The 25,352-nt window shown below is 41.3% G+C and overlaps 1 protein-coding gene across 2 annotated transcripts in view; it reads right to left on the bottom strand.

The window, feature by feature from the left end:
• GLIS3 (GLIS family zinc finger 3) overlaps positions 1–25,352 on the bottom strand; it is a 695,814-nt gene that overhangs the window by 634,107 nt on the left and 36,355 nt on the right. Inside the window, exon 5 of one of the 2 annotated variants that reach the window (XM_070794225.1) lies at positions 20,601–20,762. The exons of the other annotated variant lie outside the window; for it this stretch is intronic. The gene's annotated coding sequence lies outside the window, so the exon portion shown is untranslated. The remainder of the gene's footprint in view (positions 1–20,600; positions 20,763–25,352) is intronic. 2 annotated transcript variants of the gene reach the window in all.

The raw sequence follows: 25,352 nt of genomic DNA, 5'->3' as shown, positions 1-25,352 counted from the left end.
GATGGTTGGATGGCATCACCAACTCAATGTGAAGGAGGAAACAGACAGAGCTGGACTCCATCTTAGGCCAGGTTGTGAACATTAGGCTACATGCATGGTCACACTCCCAAGCGACTCTGAATTTTGTGCCCAGTGTCTATAGTAGTGGCATACCAATGGAAAACCAGACCCTTGGATAAAAGAGCCTCAGGACTTATACTTGGACTCTCCATTGCCTAAAAGAATATGCTAATTATCTCTGTAACATAACAAAGTGGTAAATACCATTATGTTTATCGGGATATGACCACAGGCCTATTGATAAATACCCACTGTTTATCTAGTCTTGTGACACATGAATCATGGGTTAACTTTGATCGTATCTCTCTTTCACCTTGTCCAGACTAGTTTCAAGGAATTTAGGGAGGGGGGTTTGAGCAAGTATACTTAGGGCATATAAGGTTTTCACAAAAACTGGTCGGAGTCCTTGGCTAAGAGGAGACTCTGCCTTGGGCCGCCAGTATAATAAACTGCACTCCACTATCTGCATTGTCCTTCTGAGAGGGCTTGTTTCCCGGAATGCGTGGCTACAACAAATGGACATGAGTTTCGGTAAATTCCGGGAGTCGGTGACGGACAGCGAGGCCTAGTGTTCTGCAGTCCATGGGGTTGCAAAGAGTCAGACATGACTGAGCGACTGACCTGAACTGAAAACAGAAAAAGAACATCAGCATATTGTCCTCCATTTTTGCCTTAGGCAGAGATATAGATATTAGTACCATATATTTGAGTATGTTATAAAAAATATTCCTACAAATTATCTCCTGATTAACATGTGAATGCCACTTTATTTGCTTGTATATTTATGGCCAGATTTGCCCTTGTTATAGTTACAGGAGGTCTCATCAGTCATTTATTAAAGGTGAACATGCTTACTTGTGCAACTGGATCATTTCAGAGTATACACATTGAGAATTACTGTCACAGCATGATGTCATAAATAAAAACCATTACGGGAAACATTGAAAATTCTAGTCATTTCAACAAAATTATGCTTCTCAATGCAAACAGTCCCTTGGTTACTGAATTATTAAACAAATTAAAACAAGAGAGGAACAAATAATAAGCCACAAACTATAGATGTGAAAAAAGGAACTGGTCATAAAATATAAAGATTGTCAAAGAAAAATAATATTGGCTATAGGAAAAGCAAACCTGGAATCTTATATAAGAGCAATGTATTGGCTAGTTCTGACTTCAGATATGACTACTAAAATCTCCTCCATCCCCAAATGCCTATGAATAATTCTCAGTATCTTCTTTGACAGTACATGTGAAAAGGGGGTAATTTATTGAAAATCCCATGTATTTTAAATCTTAAGGATTAGGTTATAAGTAAATTAAATGTTTATTTTTTCATGTACCAAGAGGAAGCTAGAATAACAGAGAACCAGTTGCTTTTTCTCCCTAGTAGAGAGACAGGGAGAAAAGGCAATCTTAATTTTTTTATTTACAGCTGTAGGCCAAAATGTAAAAGTTAATTGTGAAAATGATACTAGGATTTCAAATTTGTATAAGAAATTTATGCATATATTGAAACTATGGTTGAAAAACATTCATAAGGGTTTTCCACATGATTCACATGAATCAGGTATCATTTTGTTTGAATTAGTTGTATGTTTGCTTTGGTCCACGACAGTCATTCTAATTCTTGTGTATCCTCCTTCACCTGCATCAAAAGATGCTATAGAAATATTGGCATTAAACTCACTGTTTTCCTGAGAGGGGATGTTGTCAAGGACTAACTGTCCTCTGCTGCATATCACTTTTATAGGTACTCCCTAGGGATTTTTGCTCATGTTTAAATGCCAGCAAAACTCCTGCTGAGAAAATGCAGTATTTCTATCTTACAGATAAGATAAATCTTTAGCTAATCAAGTTTATTTTTCTTTTAGTTTTGACCACAAGGAAGGTAACTGCAAACTTTGGGACCCAGCTTTAGTTATTATGCTTATAAAGCATCACTAATAATAAACCTAGTGGAGGTGATGGAATTCCAGTTGAGCTATTTCAAATCCTAAAAGATGATGCTTCTAAAGTGCTGCACTCAATACGCCAGCAAATTTGGAAAACTCAGCAGTGGCCACAGGACTGGAAAAAGTCAGTTTTCATTCCAATCCCAAAGAAAAGCAATGCCAAAGAATGCTCAAACTACTGTACAACTGCACTCATCTCACACGCTAGTAAAGTAAAGCTCAAAATTTTCCAAGTAAGGCTTCAACCATATGTGAACCATGAACTTCAAGATGTTTAAGCTGGGTTTATAAAAGGCAGAGGAACCAGAGCTCAAACTGCCAACATCCGTTGGATCACGGAAAAAGCAAGAGAGTTCCAGAAAAACACCTACTTCTTCTTTATTGACTATGCCAAAGCCTTTGACTGTGTGGATCACAACAAACTGTGGAAAATTCTTCAAGAGATAGGAATACCAGACCATCTGACCTGCCTCCTGAGAAATATCTATGCAGGTCAAAAAGCAACAGTTAGAACTGGACATGGAACAACAGAATGGTTCCAAATTGGGAAAGGAGTACGTCAAGGCTGTATATTGTCACCCTGCTTATTTAACTTATATGCAGAGTACATCATGCAAAATGCCAGGCTGGATGAAGCACAAGCTGGAATCAAGACTGCCGGGAGAAATATCAATAACCTCAGATATGCAGAGGGCATCCCTGGTGGCTCAGAGGTTAAAGCGTCTGCCTGCAATGTGGGAGACTCGGGTTTGATCCCTGAGTTGGGAAGATCCCCTGGAGAAGGAAATGGCAACCCACTCCAGTATTCTTGCCTGGAGAATCCCATGGAAACAGGAGCCTGGTAGGCTACAGTCCATGGGGTCAAAAAGAGTTGGACACGACTGAGTAACTTCACTTTGACTTGAGTAACTTCACTTTCACTTTTCACTTTCAGATATGCAGATGACACCGCCCTTATGGCAGAAAGCAAAGAGAAGGCAATGGCACCCCACTCCAGTACTTTTGCCTGGAAAATCCCATGGATGGAGGAGCCTGGTAGGCTGCAGTCCATGGGGTCGCTAGAGTCGGACACAACTGAGTGACTCCACTTTCACTTTGCACTTTCACGCATTGGAGAAGGACATGGCAACCCACTCCAGTGTTCTTGCCTGGAGAATCCCAGGGACGGGGGAGCCTGGTGAGCTGCCGTCTATGGGGTCGCACAGAGTCGGACACGACTGAGGCGACTTAGCAGCAAAGCTTCTTGATGAAAGTGAAAGAGGAGAATGAAAAAGTTGGCTTAAAATTCAACATTCAGAAAACTAAGATCATGGCATCTGGTCCCATCACTGCATGGCAAATTGATGGAGAAACAGTGGAAATAGTGAAAGACTTTATTTTCTTGGTCTCCAATATCACTGCAGATGGTGACCGTAGCCATGAAATTCAAAGACGCTTGCTCCTTGGAAGAAAAACTATGACCAACCTAGACAGCATATTAAAAAGCAAAGACATTACTTTGTCAACAAAGGTCTGTCTAGTCAAAGCTACGGTTTTTCCAGTAGTCATGTATGGACATGAGAGGTGGACTGGGAAGAAGGCTGAGTGCTGAAGAATTGATGCTTTTGAACTGTGGTGTTGGAGAAGACTCTTAAGAGTCCCTTGGCCTGCAAGGAGATCAAACCAGTGGGTCCTAAAGGAAATCAGTCCTGAATATACATTGGAAGGACTGATGCTGAAGCTGAAACTCCAATCCTTTGGCCACCTGATGCGAAGAACTGACTCATTGGAAAAGACCCTGATGCTGGGAAAGATTGAAGTCAAGAGAACAGGATGACAGAGGATGAGATAATTGGATAGCATCACCGACTCGATGGACATGAGTTTGAGTAGGCTCTGGGAGTTGGTGATGGACAGGGAAGCCTGGCGTGTTGCAGTCTATGGGGTCGTAAAGAGTCATACACGAATGAGCAACTATACTGAACTTTAGCTATTATATGGAACAAAATTCTCACAAACTCTTGTGTTTTTTTCCTCAAATTATGTAGGAACCTAAACAAAGTTATAAATTCCTTATATTTATAGCCCTCAGACAATTTTAAGAACCCAACCAAATAGACAAAATTTAATGCAAACAAAATGACAAAACTAATACAGTTCATTCTAATGGCATTAGTAAGCATGATGGACAAAGTTGTAATGACAAAATTGATCACTACGTACAGGATTCTCTTGAACCCTATGCCTGTTTTTATGGTGTTCAGTTCAGTCGCTCAGTCGTGTCCGACTCTTTGCGACCCCATGAACCGCAGCACGCCAGGCCTCCCTGTCCATCACCAACTCCCGGAGTTCACTCAGACTCATGTCCATCGAGCCAGTGATGCCATCCAGCCATCTCATCCTCTGTTGTCCCCTTCTTCTTCTGCCCCCAATCCCTCCCAGCATCAGAGTCTTTCCCAAAGTACTGGAATTTCAGCTTTAGCATCATTCCTTCCAAAGAAATCCCAGGGCTGATCTCCTTCACAATGGACTGGTTGGATCTCCTTGCAGTCCAAGGGACTCTCAAGAGTCTTCTCCAACACCACAGTTCAAAAGCATCAATTCTTCATCGCTCAGCCTTCTTCACAGTCCAACTCTCACATCCATACATGACCACTGGAAAAACCATAGCCTTGACTAGCCGGACCTTTGTTGGCAAAGTAATGTCTCTGCTTTTGAACATGCTATCTAGGTTGGACATAACTTTCCTTCCAAGGAGTAAGTGTCTTTTAATTTCATGTCTACAGTCACCATCTGTAGTGATTTTGGAGCCCAGAAAAATAAAGTCTGACACTGTTTCCACTGTTTCCCCATCTATTTCCCATGAAGTGATGGGACCGGATGCCATGATCTTCATTTTCTGAATGTTGAGCTTTAAGCCAACTTTTTCACTCTCCTCTTTCACTTTCATCAAGAGGCTTTTTAGTTCCTCTTCACTTTCTGCCATAAAGGTGGTGTCATCTGCATATCTGAGGTTATTGATATTTCTCCCAGCAATCTTGATTCCAGCTTGAATTTCTTCCAGTCCAGCGTTTCTCATGATGTACTCTGCATATAAGTTAAATAAGCAGGGTGACAATATACAGCCTTGACGTACTCCTTTTCCTATTTGGAACCAGTCTGTTGTTCCATGTCCAGTTCTAACTGTTGCTTCCTGACCTGCATACAGATTTCTCAAGAGGCAGGTCAGGTGGTCTGGTATTTCCATCTCTTGAAGAATTTTCCACAGTTGGTTGTGATCCACACAGTCAAAGGCTTTGGCATAGTCAATAAAGCAGAAAGAGATGTTTTTCTGGAACTCTCTTGCTTTTTCCATGATCCATCGGATGTTGGCAATTTGATCTCTGGTTCCTCTGCCTTTTTTTAAACCAGCTTGAACATCAGGAAGTTCATAGTTCACATATTGCTGAAGCCTGGCTTGGAGAATTTTGAGCATTACTTTACTAGCGTGTGAGATGAGTGCAATTGTGTGGTAATTTGACCATTCTTTGGCATTGCCTTTCTTTGGGATCGGAATGAAAACTGGCCTTTTCCAGTCCTGTGGCCACTGCTGAGTTTTCCAAATTTGCTAGCATATTGAGTGCAGCACTTTCACAGCATCATCTTTCAGGATTTGAAATAGGTCAACTGGAATTCCATCACCTCCACTAGCTTTGTCCGTAGTGATGCTTTCTAAGGCCCACTTGACTTCACATTCCAGGATGTCTGGCTCTAGGTCAGTGATCACACCATTGTGATTATCTGGGACATGAAGATCTTTTTTGGTGTTTGGTGTATGGTGTGATAACTCGATTCTTTCATTCTTTCTTTTCATTTAACTTACTGTGAAACTTTCATCCATATAGTGTGTTGCAGTGACATTTAGGCTTTGTTGGGTGCAAACATATCCTTTAGATTTTAGGCCCCATCTCTTGTTTTTCTCATTGACTGTAAAGACAAACACAATCCCAAAGATGAAAATACCATGCAGTATTGTCGACTAAAAAAAGATATACAACTTGAGAGTTGTGAGTTAAGTTTTATTTGAGGCAAAATGAGGACTTCAGCCCTGGAGGCTACATCTCAGATAGCTGCTCCAAAGAGACAGTGGGGGAAAATCAATATAAGACGTTTTGCTGAAGGGGGCGGAGAAGGCAATGGCACCCCACTCCAGTACTCTTGCCTGGCAAATCCCATGGATGGAGGAGCCTGGTAGGCTGCAGTCCATGGGGTCGCTAGGAGTTGGACACACCTGATCGACTTCACTTCCACTTTTCACTTTCATACACTGGAGAAGGAAATGGCAACCCACTCCAGTGTTCTTGCCTGAAGGATCCCAGGGACGGGGGAACCTGGTGGGCTGCAGTAGGTGGAGTCACAAAGAATGGGACATGACTGAGCAACTTCACTTTCACTTTTCACTTTCATGCATTGGAGAAGGAAATGGCAACCCACTCCAGTGTTCTTGCCTGGAGAATCCCAGGGACGGGGGAAACTGGTGGGCTGCCATCTATGGGGTCACACAGAGTCGGACACAACTGAAGTGACACAGCAGCAGCAGTAGCAGCAGCAGTAGCTGAAGGGGGAGTTCAATACCATGAATCACTCAATTTACAAAAGGTTTTTTGTTAGTCATGAGGATCTGATGTCACCATGAAGGGATTTAGTGTTTCTCTAGATATGAGGAGATGCAAGATCATAAAATCTGTTCCTAAAAACATTCAACTATCTAAAGACCTGTCCCACCAGATTCCCTGGAGCACAGAGTGCCTCACTCCACCCTGAACTCCCTCAGGGGTTGCTGAAGGTCAATAGCTATAGCAGCACGGGGTTCAATCTCCCTAGAGGCCAATGGCAAATGCCTTTGTGTTCAGTCCTTGGCAATGCTCTTGGTAAGTACCATTTGCAGTTGACAGTACTAAGTGCTCATACAGACCACTCCAGTACTCTTGCCTGGAAAATCCCCTGGATGGAGGAGCCTGGTGGGCTATAGTCCATGGGGTTGCTAAGAGTCGGACACGACTGAGCGACTTCACTTTCACTTTTCAGTTTCATGCATTGGAGAAGGAAATGGCAACCCACTCCAGTGTTCTTACCTGGAGAATCCCAGGGATGGGGGAGCCTGGTGGGCTGCCATCTATGGGGTCGCACAGAGTTGGACACGACTGAAGCGACTTAGCAGCAGCAGCAGCAGAGCGTTCTTATATATTTTCTAAATTACCATAAAAATCAATATGCAAAAATACTAAATGCTCACAGAAATCTATCATTCCTTAAGAATGTATTGGGTATCTTCCAGTTGAGAACCACTAATTTAAGGATTAGTGATACATCAGTTTTCCCTTTGGTCTCATCTTTCCATTCTATTTTTATTTTCTACTCGTCTTCAGTTTTAGAAAATCTGTATTTTTTTAATTTCTTGTGCTATATGCTCTAAGGTAACTTACTAAACTCCTCTTCTGAAGCAGAATAATGTTCCCAATGAAATAACCTACAGGCAATTGGCTTCAAACACCATCAGCCACAGATTTGTGCTGAATTTCTTTTTTTCTGCAGTCCTCCTCTCCTGTGAGCTTTTGATGTTCATTCTCAAAGCCCTAGAAAGCTAATGAAATAATTTTTAAAAAAATTTTTGTGTTAAAAATACCATTTAGCATATTTGCTCATTTATGTCCTAACTATTATAGATAAATTAGCCTAATACCAAATTAGCTTTAAACTTAGAAAACACTTAAATGAAGAGACAGTACAAAATCTTAAGATGGGTATTAAGAGAGAAGGTTGTCAAGTCCTCTGACAAAACTGTCTAAGTCTTCAATAGCACACTTGTCCTCAGTGACTTTCTGAGAATCCTATCACCTACACAGCTCAGTAGCTAGCCTCAAGTTTAGGTGGTACTCTTCTAAGAAGCATGCCTATTTAGGCCTAGCAAAGTGGAATGCATATTCAGCTTGATAATGTGAAAATGGTTTGTGGGCAGTAAACATCATGCCTTTGGGTTGCCTTAGGGAGCCTACAGATGGATCCCTTTATAATCAAAGTTCTTTTGTTTGTTTGTTTTTTAATAATTTTATTTGTTTAGTTAGTTATTTTGGGCTGTGCTGGGTCTTCTTGCTACAGGCGGGCTTTCTCCAGGTGTGGCCAGTGGGGGATACTCGAGCTTTTCATTGCAGAGGCTTCTCTTGTTTTAGAGCACAGGCTCTAGGATGTGCGGGCTTGAGTAGCTGCAGCTCATGGGCTGCAGGCTCTAGAGGGCAGGGTCAGTAGTTGTTGCACATGCGTTTAGTTGATCCGTGGCATATGGGATCTTCCCAGGCCAGAGGTCAAACTAGTATCCCGTGAATTGCAAGGCAGACTCTTAACCACTGGACTACCACAGAAGTCTTCAAAGTTTGTTTAAGGGGGAAAAACCTACACTAGACTGGCACCTAAGTTCAAACCCTGCTGTGAACAATTCTAAGGCCTCAAAAAGAGGCAAAGCAGCAATTCTGAACTAGGGAAGATCCTCACACATAAATGCAACCTAAGAGCCAAATGGCCTGGATATCTATGGAATGGATATAATCCATATCACTCTCTGTGTTTGTATTTCTGTTCCCCCACTAGACTCGAGGGCATGAATTCAGGTTTTATTCACTTTTAACTTATCAGAATTTGGTATTTAGTAGGTGACAATGCTTATTTACAATATTTACATTCTCATAGCTATAGAAAAACACAAGTTTTTCTGGCTGGCTGGCTGGCTGGCTATTCACCAAACTCCTTTTCCTTTCTTCCTGGGCCCAAAACTAGTTTACATTTCCAACTGAACTTGACCAGTAAATTGGGCAAAAATGGATGTCACTTGCTGACCCAGTCCACGAAAACTTGCCATGTGGTCCCCGCCTCATCCTTCTTCTCTGGCCTGCCTCTGGATGTTAGTACCCATAGCAACCTTGGGAGCTAGTGTCAAAGATGGCAGAGCCTACGTCAGCTTGGATCCCTGAATGAGCCTCTTTTGGCAGACCCTTGCTGCCAATTAGACTCAACATGAGTAAGAAAGTTTTGTTCTGTTAAGCTACTGATATTTAGGGTCTATTTGTTTCAGCAGCTGGTACTAACCTAACTCAATAAAACACATTAAATAGATAATGCTTTACTGACATTATTGAAGGAGAAGTATAATGCTAAGTGTGCTAATATTTAGTCAGCCCTGGGCTTGAGTTCTAGATTTGACACTTTCCAACTCAGAGATGTTGGGTATACATTTAGCACTCTGATCTCAAATCAGGATTGTTGAGAAGATTACATGAAATCTCTCATGGCTATACCCTAGTGTAGTGCCTAGCACTTTGAATCACACATGTAGTGTGACTACATGGCTGTGAGAAGTGCAGTCCTCTCTGTTTGATTGACTTCTTCCTGATCTCTTCCAGTCTCATGATCTCACACTTAATCTCTTTTCTAATTAAAAAAATAAGAAGTTGCCATCAGACCTGGGCTTGCCTTCTGATATGGCACATTTTGAACTCTGATAATTTTTTCAGCTATGATGTATTATCTCAAAGGCTATTCAAGTTTCAGAGTCCACCTCTTAAGAAACATACTTTTCCATATGTCCCTCTTGTGGACAATTGTTAGATTGTCAGACTCTTCAATATGCTAACAAAGTTCTATGAAGAACCCTGATTTGACTCTAGGAAGGCACTCTAATGGCATTATGAATGCTGCCACTCAGACCTAGCATGATTATAAATGAGGGAAGGGACACCATGTCCTTGAGTCTTACACCAGGCAGGGAATATTTTCTACTACCCATTTTAACCATTACTTATAACCACTGCCCCCAAAAGAACATGATTTTGTTTTCCAAAGAGCTGACTGAGCCCAGTAAGATTTAATCCAAATGAAAACTTGGATTTTGCTAAATGATGTTTTGCCTATCCAAATATGGCTTAAATTTTCCAGATTATGGAATTCCACCCTGCCCAATTCGTTATCATTTTCATTTATATATCTGTAGTCAGATGTTTCTTGTTTATAAAGAAGGAAGCCTTTGCCAAGACAGTGAAAGCCAGAGAACCACATTGTCCTTTAAGGGAAAATACTAAGGTTTCTGTACATTTCCTCTGAACTGATTGGAATGTGAAACTGGCAAAAGCAAGGTGATCCCCAGCCACAGATGCCATATGAGAGAAACACCAAAGGGCAGAATCCAAGACCAAAAGGCTTGAGAGCCCATAATGGCAAGCACCAGGTCAGCACATTTTTTTTTTTTTTTTTAAAGATCAGTACAGCTCTGCACAGTATAGCAGTGCTAGGCGATTTTAGATTAGATAATCTGGCAGCAAACACCCTCTTCCAACAACACAAGAGATGACTCTACACATGGATATCACTAGATGGTCAATACTGAAATCAGATTGATTATAGTCTTTGCAGCCAAAGATGGAGAAGCTCTATAAGGTCAGCAAACATAAGACTGGGAGCTGACTGTGGCTCAGATCATGAACTCCTTATTGCCAAATTCAGACTGAAATTGAAGAAAGGGAAAACCACTAGACTGTACAGGTATGATCTAAATCAAATCCCTTAGGATTATACAGTGGAAGTGAGAAATAGATTCAAGGGATTAGATCTGATAGACAGAGTGCCTGAAGGACTATGGACAGAGGTTTATGACATTATACGGGAGGCAGTCCCATCTCAAAGAAAAAGAAATGCAAAAAGGCAAAGTGGTTGTTGGAGGACGCCTTAAAAATAGCTGAGAAAAGACGAGAAGCTAAAGACAAAGGAGAAAAGGAAAAATATACTCATCTGAATGCAGAGTTCCAAAGAACAGCAAGGAGAGATAAGAAAGCCTTCCTCAGTGATCAATGAAAAGAAATAGAGGGAAACAATAGAATGGGAAAGACTAGAGATCTCGTCAAGAAAATTAGAGATATCAAGGGAACATTTCATGCAAAGATGGGCACAATAAAGGACAGAGATAATATGGACCTAACAGAAGCAGAAGATATTAAGTAGAGGTGGCAAGAATACACAGAAGAATTATACAAAAAAGATCTTCATGACCCAGATAACCACAATGGTGTGATCATTCACTTAAGAGCCAGACATACTGGAGTGCGAAGTCGAGTGGGCCTTCGGAAGCATCACTATGAACAAAGCTAGTGGCGGTGATGGAATTCCATTTGAGCTATTTCAAATCCTAAAAGATGATGCTGTGAAAGTGCTCCACTCAATATGCCAGCAAATTTGGAAAACTCAGCAGTGGCCACAGGACTGGAAAAGGTCAGTTTTCATTCCAATGCCAAAGAATGTTCAAACTACCACACAATTGCACTCATCTCTCAAGCTAGCAAAGTAATGCTCAAAATTCTCCAAGCCAGGCTTCCACAGTACGTGAACTGGGAACTTCCAGATGTTCAAGCTGGATTTAGAAAAGGCAGAGGAACCAGAGATCAAATTGCCAACATCCGCTGGATCATCAAAAAAGCAAGAGAATACAAGAAAAATATCTACATCTTCTTTATTGACTATGTCAAAGCCTTTGACTGTGTGGATCACAACCAACTGTGGAAAATTCTTCAAGAGATGGAAATACCAGACCACCTTACTTGCCTCCTGAGAAATCTGTATGCAGGTCAAGAAGCAACAGTTAGAACTGGACATGGAACAACAGACTGGTTCCAAATTGGGAAAGGAGTACATCAAGGTGTATATTGTCACCTTGCTTATTTAAGTTATGTGCAGAGTACATCATGCGAAATGCCAGGCTGGATGAAGCATAAGCTGGAATCAAGATTGCCAGGAGAAATATCAATTACCTCAGATATGTCGATGACACCACCCTTATGGCAAAAAGTGAAGAGGAAGTAAAGAGCCTCTTGTGCTGAAAGTGAAAGAGAAGAGTGAAAAAGCTTACTTAAAACTCAACATTCAGAAAAGTAAGATTATGGCATCCAGTTCCATCACTTCATGGCAAATAGATGGGGAAACAATGGAAACAGTGACAGACTTTATTTTCGTGGGCTCCAAAATCACTGCAGATGGTGACTGCAGCCATGAAATTAAAAGTTTCTTGCTCCTTGGAAGAAAAGTTATGACCAACCTAGACAGCATATTAAAAAGCAGAGACATGACTTTGCCAACAAAGGTCCATATAGTCAAAGCTGTGGTTTTTCTAGTAGTCATGTATGGATGAGAGAGTTGGACCATAAAGAAAGCTAAGCACCAAAGAATTGATGCTTTTGAACTGTGGTGTTAGAGAAGACTCTTGAGAGTCCCTTGGACTGCAAGGAGATCCAACCAGTCCATCCTAAAGGAAATCAGTCCTGAATATTTATTGGAAAGACTGATGCTGAAGCTGAAACTCCAATCCTTTGGCCTCCTGATGTGAAGAACTGACTCATTAGAAAAGACCCTGATGCTGGGAAAGATTGAAGGCAGGAGGAGAAGGAGACGACAGAGGATGAGATGGTTGGATGGCAACACCGACTCGATGGACATGAGTTTGAGTAAACTCCGGGAGTTGGTGATGGACAGGGAGGCATTGCGTGCTCCCTGAGGTCCATGAGGTCGCAAAGAGTTGGACACAACTGAGGGACTGAACTGAACTGAAGGATCGTTAACTTCCTGAGCACACTGGGCAGGATGTGGGTCTCATGCCACCATTGTTTTATTGTTTGGGGGCATGTCTCATGCTTCTGTTGCATGGTTTTATTGTGAAGCAAGCCTGCTTGATTTTGTGATTAAGCAAACCTTTTTTCTTGAGTGATCATTAACAAACAGGGGTTCTCCCAGTGGGGTCGCTAGGAGTCAGACACGACCGAGCGACTTCATTTTCACTTTTCCCTTTCATGCATTGGAGAAGGAAATGGCAACCCACTCCAGTGTTCTTGCCTGGAGAATCCCAGGGATGGGGGAGCCTGGTGGGCTGCTGTCTATGGGGTCGCACAGAGTTGGACACGACTGAAGTGACTTAGCAGCAATAGCAGCAGCAGCAGCTGTGTAATTAACTATTTAATCACCTACATCGTCCCTTTACTCTGTGTCTATCATTTACAACATCAATGACTGCTTGTTTCTATCTGCTTTCTGTTTGTGCCTAATTGTCCTCTTTCTTTAAGATACTTATTACTTAATTAATTAATAAATATTAATTAAATTAGGAACCACTCTGTTTCTTGAGGGACAAGAAAGCCACCCTCATCACCAAAGAATATTAAAAGAAAACAAAACAGCACAGATTAAATCTATAACTGAGAATAAAAGATTCAATTAGACCCTAAAATATAAATCATTAAGATTCTGGGCCTAACCAAAAGCAAACAAATTAAAGCCTTAAGTAACCCTCATCCAGATTTAAAAACTGTTTGGGGAAAAATGGTTTAGATCTTCAAAATCACGGCTATAATATCTTTTAATGATTTTGCTAATGCTTTTTGGTATATTTCTTTTAATTTTCACCTTTTGTAGACTCATGCTCCGATGTTTAACATCTAAGAGAGTAAAAGGATGCTGCTGACCAGAGTGACGTTGACTTAAAATTCTCCCAACAGAGAAGGGACAGTCAGCCAGGTGTTTTACTCATTCCCTAGGCAAGTCTGGGCCCCATCTCAGCCAGAAGTAGCTAATGATCAGCTGTTGCCCCTTTTACCCCCTTTTAAGCATAAAAGGATAAACACCTGGATGGAGGATGATAGGGACAGAGTGAATGGACAAGTAGATGTGATTAAACAGTTAATCCCATCAGGGGATTATAAGTAGAAAAAATCTGGGAGACCCCTGTGTAAATTAATGATTACTCAAGAAAGTACGTTTGCTTAACCACAAAACTAAGCAGGCTTGCTTCACAACAAAATCATTCAAAAGAAGCATGAAGCATGCCCCCAAACAATAAGACAATGATGGCATGAGACCACATCCTGCCCAGTGAGCTCAGTAAGTTAATGATCCCTAGGATATGCTCTCTGCACACATAAAAAACAATAATTTTTATTTTTATGGACCTAATTTGACCATGTATAGACAAGAAAACACCCCTGCCTATGGAGGAAGAGCTGATGATGGAAGCATTATGTCTACTCAAGAAAGAAAAAAGTTCTTCCCCTGCTCCCCACTGTTCCTTGATTATAAAACTGTAGCCCAGTTCTCAGGGCTCAGAATTTCTTGCCTGCCCTCTTACAAGCCTTGCAAACACCCTGTTCTATTAAATCACTTATATATTACTTTGCCTGTAGCTAAATTCTTTTCTGCACTGACATAAAACACTGTGGTACTGGAGCTCTTTGGAGCCCCTGAAACATCACCCAGTGGTTTCACCTCCAGGCCTTGTGAAAACCACATATTTCCAAAGGCCTCTTAGGATTCAACCACCTAGCTGAGAACCGCTGGGTGGATGTCTCAATCTTCTTGCCAAGACTTTACAATGACTTATGAACCATCCTGAAAAACTGGATTGGATATAGCCAGGTGTCCTTCAAATAAGGCACCCTAAACCTTAAGCTATGCTAAATACTCAAGCAATAAGTTCCACAAATATTTATTGTAAGAAAGAAACTTAAACTATTGAAGTCACTGTACTCAGGTGGGAGAAACAGACATGTGGACTATAGTGAAAGTGAAGTCGCTCAGCCGTGTCCAACTCTTTGCGACCCCATGGACTATAGCCTACTACGCTCCTTCGTACATGGGATTTCCCAGGCAAGAATACTGGAGTGGGTTGCCACTGCCTTCTCCAGAGGATCTTCCTAACCCGGGATCGAACCCAGGTTTCCCGCACTGTAGGCAGACGCTTTACCGTCTGAGCCCCCAGGGAAGTCACACTGCCCAAATGAGAAGGTTAAAATGAGGATGTTAATAGGATTTGCTCTATCTGTAAAACTTTCTGAAGTAATTATTAGAAAGGACTATATATGAATTTTGAAAAGGCTAAAATACAAATACAAAATGGTATAAAATCACACTGGCAAAAGATGCTGACTTAGGCCTTGAAGAAAGAATGGCTTTCATGGATACGATATGAGTAGGATTTCAAATGGTGGAGATGAGAAGAAGGCATTGCATGTAGGAGAAATATGAGTCAGGACAAGAGATAGAAACATTCTGGACTTCTTCAGGGGACAGGCTGCTACCCTGTGTGACAGAAAGGTAGAGTATGGAGCACAGTCAACTCCAGACAAAGCTAGAAAGGGATATGGAGACCCAATTGATGAAGTCCAGGAGTATTACTTTCTGACTTCACATATGGGAGTCTTTTGGTCACTTTCTCTCCCAAAAGTTCAATTTTCCTGATTACATCAGAGAAAAAGATTTTATCTGATGCTCAGCTGAACAGCTGCTAAGGTCTTTTGAACAGGAAAAGTGGGGTGAGAGCCATCTATATGACCAGAAGTCATCAAGAGTAGTTGGTGGAAATTTTAGAGCAGTGGTTCTGAACCCTCAGTGCAGTCACATGGGGAATTTTTTAAATGTCTGAAATAAGGCCCAGGAACCTGTGGTTATTTTTTTTTTTAATCACTCCTACGTGATTCTAATGAGCAATGGTTTTTCCAGTATGGAAAATATAAGAGACTTGAGAAATCATCAAATAGAAGGCCACTGATCCCACATGGAGAGGAAGAAGCAATTTGGGAGTCACAGATCCGCAAGTCCACTGCCACAGCTGCAGACAGACCAGGAATTTTATGGGGTTCAGGAAGTTCATTTTCTCCCATTGCCTAATCCATATTCCACTATCTTGACTATCTTATCTGAGAAAGTATATACCTCACAAACTCAGAGGAAAGATAATTTGATGATTATATGCTGGACAAGCATCTCTAGCCCCAAACCATTACTCATAGGGCATTGTGATTCAAGGAGGGTATAATTTGTCACTGCCTGGTATCATGTTGAGCAAGTCAACTGATCTGAAGCTTAGGGTACAATGGGTGGGGAGCATGGAGAACATTTACTACTTGATCTGTGTGATAACATAGAAAGATAGACCCCACTGTGCAGTTTCAATAAAGTGGATCCATGCACAACATCTGAGCGACTGAACTGAACTGATGCACAGCATCTAGTTTTTATAGCCACCTTTCACTGCTGTTTATTTCCCAAGCTATTTCTTTTTCCCCTATTAAGAAATAGATCCTTCATTTTTATAACACTTTCATGAATATTCATTTGTCCTTAACTGTCTTAGAAAGCATTCCAAAATTTTTGAGAAGTGTCTGCTACCAAGAGATGTATGTTGGCATGTATGTGATGCTGATATATTAGGATTTGGTTTTGAAGCACTGAATAAAGAATTAGATTTCATCTCCACTAGCCCTGAGTTTTCATTAAGTCCTATCAGTGAGACCAGTAATTCAAACCGCTCATCTTTCCAGCTGATGTAATCTCTGTCCGTCGATAGAGCCAGATTCCTAGTAAGCCTGATGGCCTCACGGGCCTTCTCTTCTCGTGAAGCAGGAAGAAGGGTCCTTCCAAGATGACTTTCCAAGGGCAGGTGGTGGTAATGGGGCTAGTGCCAACTCAGAGATGCTGTCATAATAATAGGGCTGTAGCCTCAAAAGCTCTGAACTTTTCTTAAAGGGACCCCAAGGCAGCCCAAAGGGGGAGGTGATTGGTCTAACAGAAGTCTCAAAGCACTGATCCATCATACCTGATAATTCACAGTGTAATGGTTATCTCAGTCTAAGAAGCATTTTATCACTCAAGTGTGAATTTTGTGTCAGCTATGGGTGAAGCACTCAGTGGGTTTCAGTAATATACAATGGACCTTACCCAGGTCCATTGAATATGACTGTTACTGGAACAGGTGAGGAAAGGGGTCCCCTCATTTATTAAGGACTAGCTTTGTAAGGGTAGTGTTCTGCCTGCAGCAGCGATTTCATTTACTAATTCATCGAGCAAGCACTTAGAACAGTGTCAAGACACAAAGAAGAATGTTCTTCCCTCCTTCTTTCTTTTTTTGCATCTTTCTTTCATTCCTTCTTCTTTTCTTCCTTCCACAAATATGTAAGGAGTACCTATTACTGTGCCTTATGGACTAGGGTTAAAATGGTGAACCAAATTTAATTGATATTTTTTTAGTGCAGAAATTCTTAATCTGGGCTCCATGGATTCCCCTAGAATCTGTGGACAGACTTCAGGGAGTTGGTGAGCTTGAATGATAGAAATTGCATATTTATTTTCACTAATCTCTAACTGCAATTTATCATTTAATCATGTGCATAGGCAACAAAACACAGCAGTATTAAAAATACCTATGCCCAGATCACCAATAGCAATCATAGGCATTTTTATCTCACCTTACAGTTTTTTCAGACATCTCAAAAAAATTAGTGATTATTCTCATCACTACTTAAAAATTATGGTAGGTTTTGTTATTTAATGTGTTAATGAAGAACCATATTTAACTATATCTCAAATTTATATTTTAATATTTTGATGATCTTAATTCAATATTTGGTTTCCTTTGTAATCCTACGTATTTTACTTTATGCATTTTAAAACAGGATTCTGAGTAGGGTCCATAGGCTTCACCAGGTAGCAAAATGAATCTTGGCTCAAAATGGTTATGTCCTTGCCCTAGTAAGAGAGATATGCCTTAAAGAAATAAACACACCAATACGTAATTGAAAATAGTGCTAAGAGCTCGTTAAAAAGTTTAGGTGTGAGAGATGCCTTACAGTAGAAGGCATGGCCTCCCCAGTTTCTAATCTAGTAGGACCTACCTGGATTTTACTTCCATCTCTCCTACACCAGGTCCCACGTGAGTCCTTGAGATACAACATCTGTACCTGCCAGTCTAGTATAAGTCAGAGCCAACCACACATAAGGAAATACGGAACCAAGACAATTTCTGTTAGAGAGCAGAGGCCTGAAGAAAATGAACCAGGGTGATGAGGTAAAGAACAAAAGAGGTGCTCTGGGTCATCCAGGAAAACAGGGCGGGTCTCTGAGAAGGTAGCATCTGTGCTGAGACCTCGAGGAGGAGATCTAGGGGAGGAATTTTACAGACAGGACAAAGGACCTGAGACAGGAGCAAGTAAGCTCTCAGTTCCCTTGAAGTAATGGTAGTTGTTTCCCTGCCACACTCTGCTTTTGGAGGAAGAAACAAATCACAAGTTGCTGTATTCAGAGGTCCCACCTCATTCCTGAGAACTATGTTTCACCTGATATCACAGAGCCCATACCCCTGATTTGGAGAGGCCTGCAAGAGTGGAAAACAAACCTCTCCACTATAGGGATTGGGGAACAGTGACTATTGGCCTCTAAAATGCATCCCAGTTCCACTTTTCAAGGCCTCCTGGGTTCACATCTTTTCCCAGCTGGGTCCAGGGAAAGCTCCTCATTTGCCTCTATGCTTTGACCTTTAGAATAATCACTCTTTCCTAATTAAAAAAAAAAAAAAAGACATCAAAGCTCCTGTCTGTCAGCAGCCTCTATGACATCATTTGTAGATTATTAAAATCTACAAAAATCCTACCCAGTGGCTATGAAACAAGCTCATATAAAGGACTTATTTTAAAATAACACAATAATTTCAGCGATATCATAAAGTCATTGCATGTTCAGCCCAATATCCTATAATAAATGTGAGCTGAATTATTGCACAAATGTCATCAAGGGCACATGTAATCATTTTTATTGAAAAGCGGACCAATTGCTCCTGTCAGACTACCATTCCAGATATTGCTAAACCTTCAACTGCATAGCATCCCCTCTACTCTCACATACTTACAATGTCACAAGAAAATAAGTGAAGATTTGACATCTCATAAAAGGTTGCGAACCTCCTTCGTATACAGTCCTATTAAGTTTCTACACTTAAGTCTGTGGTCAGATGTGAGACTGAGACCAATGGTCAGATGATAGACTTAACCCACTGCAAAATCATGCATAATTATACTCCAACAAAAAAATAAAATAAAATGGGTAGGACTAGAGGCATGTGACTCCATTTGGAGACTAGGAGGGAAAATGAATGACTGTTAAACCACAGCAGTAAAGGACTGCAGGAAAGAGATGCATACAACCAGTAGGCGTTCAATTTAAAAAAATAAATAAATAAATAAATGCCAGAAAATCATGTCCATTGGGCTTATTTATCATGACAACTCCAAGACAAGTTTATTTCCTGGGCTTATAATCACCTCTAACTAGGAGAAGTACCCACAGAAAATGAGCTTTGTACCAGCAATACACTCTCCCTAGAACAGAGCTGGTATCTTGATTAATAACACTGATTAAAATCCAGCCTTGTGCAATGAAGGGTTGTCAGCATCTTAGGAGTACACAGATTAGGAGTAAAAAAGAAAACAGCTTAGGAGTAAAAAAAAAAAAAAAAAAAAAAGGAAGATTTAAAAAAATGCACCTGTAAAAAAACATGATGAAAAGAATATGTATATATATGTATACCTGAATCACTGTGCTGTACACCAGAAACTAACACAACATTGTAAACCAACTATACCTTGACTAAAATTTTTATTAAATACAAAAAAGTAAATCAACTATACTTCAGTTAAATTTTTATTAAATGCAAAAAATCATGCATAATTTAAAAATAAATTGCATCTTAAATAAAGACAATAAATGTTAGAAATATTTCCCAAAATCAAGAGTTGAGGTAAAAGGGCTTTTAGCAGAAAGTTCAATTAGAAGAATATCACCCAATCCTTAAATTTCCAGTGAATCATCAGTGTAAAAGTTTTTCCTTCTAAAGCAATATTTTAAAAGAAACCTGGGGTAGCAGAAAGAGCCTTGAACTTGAAATCAGTTGATGTAACTTCCAGAACTAGCTCTGCACCTGGTTCTCTGTGTGAACTTGAGTAGGTTTTACTCTGTACTATATCATCTCTCTGGACCTCTGTTTCCTAATATGTAAAATTACTGGGCTAGAAGAGATTATTTCTGAGACCTTCTGCAGTTCCAAAACTCGGCCTCTCTAATTAAAATAGGTACATGTATCACTAGGCAATAGATTTCTAACAGGAACACGATCCTATCAAGTATCTTTAGACTTCCAATATGGTCCACTAAGGGATGCATAAGCACTGTGACAATCATATGGGATATTTAGGCAGCTGGTGGATTTTTCTCTTTTTTTAACTGGAAATCCACTGATGAATATATCTGGCATTATATTTGATCTTTTCCATGCCTCTCTGGGGTGATTTGTACCATTTCTGATGGGGCCTCTCCTGCGAATGGAGTTCTCCCCTTCCCAAGAGAAAAGGAAGAGAAAGAGAAGAGCGTCACTTCCCAGCATATTCCAGGCAGCCTCACCCTGTGAAGAGCTCCACTGTTCTCCACTACATTTTTTCAAAGGATTTCCAAATTAAAGGAATTTGAGGAGCACTCCATATGTTTATGAAGATTTACAATGACTACCAGCACATTAAAGAGTCAGAAATCCTGCCGTAAAAATTCCTGCCTAGCTTTAACTCAGAGTTTCCCAAACTCATTTGTCTGCAGCCCTCTTTTTCACATTACCTACTATCTCAAGGAACCAGTGTTACATGGAAACACTTTGGGAAGGTTGGAGTGCAGATCAGGGGCCCACTGAGAAAGACCTCAATCAGGAGACATTCCCACTGGGATACCCACCTGCAATGAGTTCAGTGGTACCCTCCAAAGCATGGGTCCAAATGTGAACTTCAAAATGTGACCTTCTTTGGAATAAGGACTTTTGCAGGTAAATTAAGTTTAGGATCCTGAGATTAAATCACCCTGGCTTAGTGTGAGCCGTAAATCCAATAATGAACATTCCTGTAAGAGACAGAAAGGACACACAAAGAGACAGAGGCAAAAGCCATGTGAAGACAGAGGTAAAAATTGGAGCTGTGCTGCCACAGCCAAGGCAGCCTGGAGCCACCGTGAGCTGGAAGAGGCAAGCAGGGATCAGCTCCTAAAGTCCTGAGAGTGGGCATGGCCCTGTTGACACCTTAATTTCAGGATTCTGGCCCCCAGGATGGCTAGAGGATAAAGTTTTCTTGTTTTAACTCACCCAGTTGGTCGTAATTTGCTACCGCAGTCCTAAGAAAATACTGCTGCTGCTACTGCTAAGTCGCTTTCAGTCGTGTCTGACTCTGTGCGACCCCATAGACGGCAGCCCACCAGGCTCCCCCGTCCCTGGGATTCTCCAGGCAAGAACACTGGAGTGGGTTGCCATTTCCTTCTCCAATGCATGAAAGTCAAAAGTGAAAGTGAAGTCGCTTAGTTGTGTCTGACTCCTAGCGACCCCATGGACTGTAGCCTACCAGGCTTCTCTGTCCATGTGATTCTCCAGGCAAGAACACTGGAATGGGTTGCCATTTCCTTCTCCAATGCATGAAAGTGAAAAGTGAAAGGGAAGTCGCTCAGTCGTGTCTGACTCTTCACGACCCCATGGACACAGCCTTTATCTTCCTTTTTTAAATTTTTTAAAATAATTGTATTTATTTATTTTTGTGCTGGGTTCTCATTGTTTGTGAGCTTTTCTCTAGTTGAGGCGAGAGGGGGTACTCTCTAGTTGTGGTACACAGGCTCCCCATTGCTGTGGCTTCTCTCGTTGTGGAGCACAAGCTGGAGGGTTCACAGGCTTCAGCAGTTGTGGCATGTGGGCTCAGCAGCTGTGGTTCCGGAGCTCTAGAGCACAGGCTCAACAGTTGTGATGCATGGGCTCAGTTGCCCCAAGGCACATGGGATCTTCCCAGACCAGGGATCAAACTCATGTCTCCTGCATTGGCAGGTGGATTCTGCACCACTGAGCCACCAGGGAAGCACTTCCTTTTTTTTAATTTATTTTTTAATTGGAGGAAAATTGCTTTACAATGTTGTGTTGGTTTTTGCCGTACAACACAAATAAGCCATAATTATACATATATGTATATTTACATATGTGCATATATGCAGGAGGCTCCTTCTTGAGCCTCCCTCCCTTCCCCGATCCCATGTCCCTAGGTCATCACAGAGTGCCTGGCTGGGCTCCCTGTATTATGCAGAAACTTCTCATCAGCTATCTATTTTACACACGGTAGAGTATATATCCCAGGGGCGGGGGAGCCTGGTGGGCTGCCGACTATGGGGTCGCACAGAGTTGGACACAACTGAAGTGACTTAGCAGCAGCAGCAGAGTATATATGTCAATGCTACTTTCTCCATTTGCCCTACTCTCTCCTTCCTCTACAGGGCCTACAAGTCCATTCTCTGTATCTGAGTCTCCATTCCTTCCCTGCAAATAGGTTAATCAATACCATTTTTCTACATGCTAAATATATATATATATATGCATTAATATATGATACTTATTTTTCTCTTTCTGACTTACTTTACTTTGTATAACAGGCTATACCTGCCTTTGACATCACCCATTAGTTGAGTTATTTGACACAATACCTCTGATTATATGTAGTATATACTTTTATTAAGCCACATTTTTATAAATATGAGAGATTACTGGAGATTAATTGAAATCTCACAGCTACTAAGTACTGCCTGTGACATCTGGATCTAGTCTTATCTGATGTGAGAGTTGAGCCCTCAACCTAGTATGGTATCAGAGCAGGTTACTTACTAAACACCCTCATACCAGAAGCTTAAGATGACAGAAGCTTATTTCTTGTTCAAGTAACAGTCCAATGTGGATATAAGGTGAACAGTTTTCCTGGGGCGATTCTGGAGCCCAGGCTCCTTCCGCCTGTGGCTCTGCCATCTGCTACACCTCAGGGTTCCTTGCTTCCAGACGCAGATAGGAAAATAGGAGATGGAGAAAGCATGCTTGTTTTTTAATCACCTCCTCCCAGAAGGACTTCCCTGGTGGCTCAGGTGGTAAAGCATCTGCCTACAATGCAGGAGACCTGGGTTTGATCCCTGGGTCGGGAAGATCCCCTGGAGAAGGAAATAGCAACCCACTCTAGTACTCTCACCTGTAAAGTCCCATGGACGGAGGAGCGTGATAGGCTACAGTCCATGGGGTTGCAAAGAGTTGGACACGACTGAGTGACTTCACTTTCTTTCTTTTCTTCTTTCCCAGAAGGAATGTGTCTCAGAAGGAATGTGTCTCCTCTGTTCACATTCTATTAGAAAAAGCGGCTCTTATGGGCCCACCTCCAGGCTAGAGGCTTAGAACTCTAGCCCCAGGCTGGGAAACTTCTTCCCAGGAATAGCTCTATACTTTGTGGTGAGGAGCTGATCATCTCTGCCATGACAGTACCAATACATAGATGAATGAGTGAGTGAGTGAACGAGTGAGTGAATGAAGAGATCTTGCTTCTCACACTTCTGCTGACAAAAATAAAAGATGTTGGTCTATTTAAAGGTGCCGTTCCTGGTAGGAGGAAAACTAACTAAATTACCTAAATAGAGGAGTCTCCAGGCTCACTAAGGTCTCTAGAGTTATCAAAATAGCATCAAAACATTCCCTCTTTTCTGAGGACACTGTGCAGAGATATTTAATTGTCCATGTATGTATATATGAACTAGGCCACCCAATGTTTCACTGGTCAGTTGGATGCCCATATTGAAGGCTACATTCCAACCATCTTCAACATTCATTTTGGCCCTTTTGTTCTGAACAACAGGATGTAGATAGAAGTGGTAAAGAATCACCTGCCAATACAGGATACACGGGAGATGTGGGTTAGATCCCTGGGTGGGGAAGTTCCCCTGGAAGAGGAAATGGTAACCCACTCCTGTATTCTTGCCTGGAAAATCCCATGGACAGAGGAGCCTGGTGGACTACAGTCCATGGGTCACAAAGAGTCGGACTGAGCACACGTGCCAAATATCAAGTATCCTTAAAAGAAGGGGGCTTCTTTCTTCCCTTCTTTCTCCTTCCTCCAGGCTGGAAGTTGAGGAGCCAGGAGCTTCCTAGGTTTGAGGAACAAGCTAGAGGGAACCCAGTTGTCTGCTGATCGTGGGGGCTGCCAAACCAGTCCCAGATTGTCCAACTCTAGATTTGATTTACATGAGACATATCAGTTTCTATCATGTTTAAGTCACTGTTGTCTTCAGTTTTCTATCACCCGCAGACTGCCCTAATTATGACTAATACACACAGGACTCTTGTTTCTCTTTATCAAGGAGTATCATCATGCAAAACACACCGTTAATGACCAAACCAGCCTCCACCACAACTATTTCTGCAAACCGAAGGATTTGTCTGGATATTTTTTTATCACTGGCATTTCTGACTTCCCACCCTCAGTCACCTCAGCTGGCATCAGTTGATGTCAGGGCTTGCTAGGCAAGGTTACCAACAACTTGACAAATAGGAGGAAATTAAGGGTTTTCTCTTAGGCCTGGCCCACAAGTTGCCTCACTGTCAAGCCTGTCTTACCATTGAGTGACTCTGGTGGGTTGGGTTAAATGTTTAATGGTAGAAATCCTTGCAGACAACTGTAATCTGCCTGGAAGTTACAGCTTCCTATTACCCTTGTAAACCTTCAGGGACAGAAGCTCAAAAATGACCCAGTTCCTATTGATACTTTTACAGAGAAGTTTGCCTTACCTAATACCTCCCTGGTTAGGACTGCTAGCCAAAGTAACCTTCAATCCTGATGCAGAGGCTGACACAAGGCAGGCTTCTACTGCTGCATGGCAATGATATTTCTGTGGAAAGTTCTGCTCATCAGTGGGGAATTCAAATTCTCAATTTTGACTTATGCAGAATCTCAAAGTTTCAGGATACACCATAGGACATTGGTTCTAGTTCCTAACTCCAAGAAAGGCTCCACTGAGATCACTGTTGACTTTTTCTCCTTAGACCAGTGGTTTGCAATATTCATTTGACCATGAATGCTTAGAGGAAGTGATGCATCATATGGTCCACCTTCCTAGAAATACAGTATATATATTCATGCAACATAAAACTTTGTCCCCGATTTCCTGAGGTGCCAGGCCCCCTGAAGCCTATTCATGAGTCCAGAGCCCCCAGGTTAAAAAATCTTTAAAAAAAAAATTTTATTGGAATATAGTTGATTTACAATGTTGGGTTAGTTTCTGCTATACAACAAAAATGAATCAGTTATACATATAGATATATCCACTCTTTTTTAGATTCTATTCCCACATAAGTCATTACAGCTTATTTGAGTAGAGCTCCCTATGGTATACAGTCAATCCTTACTAGTTATTTATTTTATATATAGTAGTGTGTATATGTCATGCCTTTGAACCTCAGAGCAGATTTAAAAACCTCTGGAGTTATCCAATTTTTTCTTTTCTCCACTTCTGCTCTTGAATGAAAGTAGACCAAAGTCAGTTTTAGAAGCTTCGGCTGCTCATGGACTTTACTGATATTCATGACCAACAATGAGAGGAGTGCTGCACACCCTTCCCTACTTCCTGCTCTGAAGTCCTTTGTCTGAGATTCAGGTC

The sequence above is a fragment of the Bos indicus genome, chromosome 8 (genome assembly GCF_029378745.1).
Source record: "Bos indicus isolate NIAB-ARS_2022 breed Sahiwal x Tharparkar chromosome 8, NIAB-ARS_B.indTharparkar_mat_pri_1.0, whole genome shotgun sequence".
Classification (NCBI taxonomy): domain Eukaryota; kingdom Metazoa; phylum Chordata; class Mammalia; order Artiodactyla; family Bovidae; genus Bos; species Bos indicus.
This window is presented reverse-complemented; position numbering and strand designations above follow the sequence as displayed.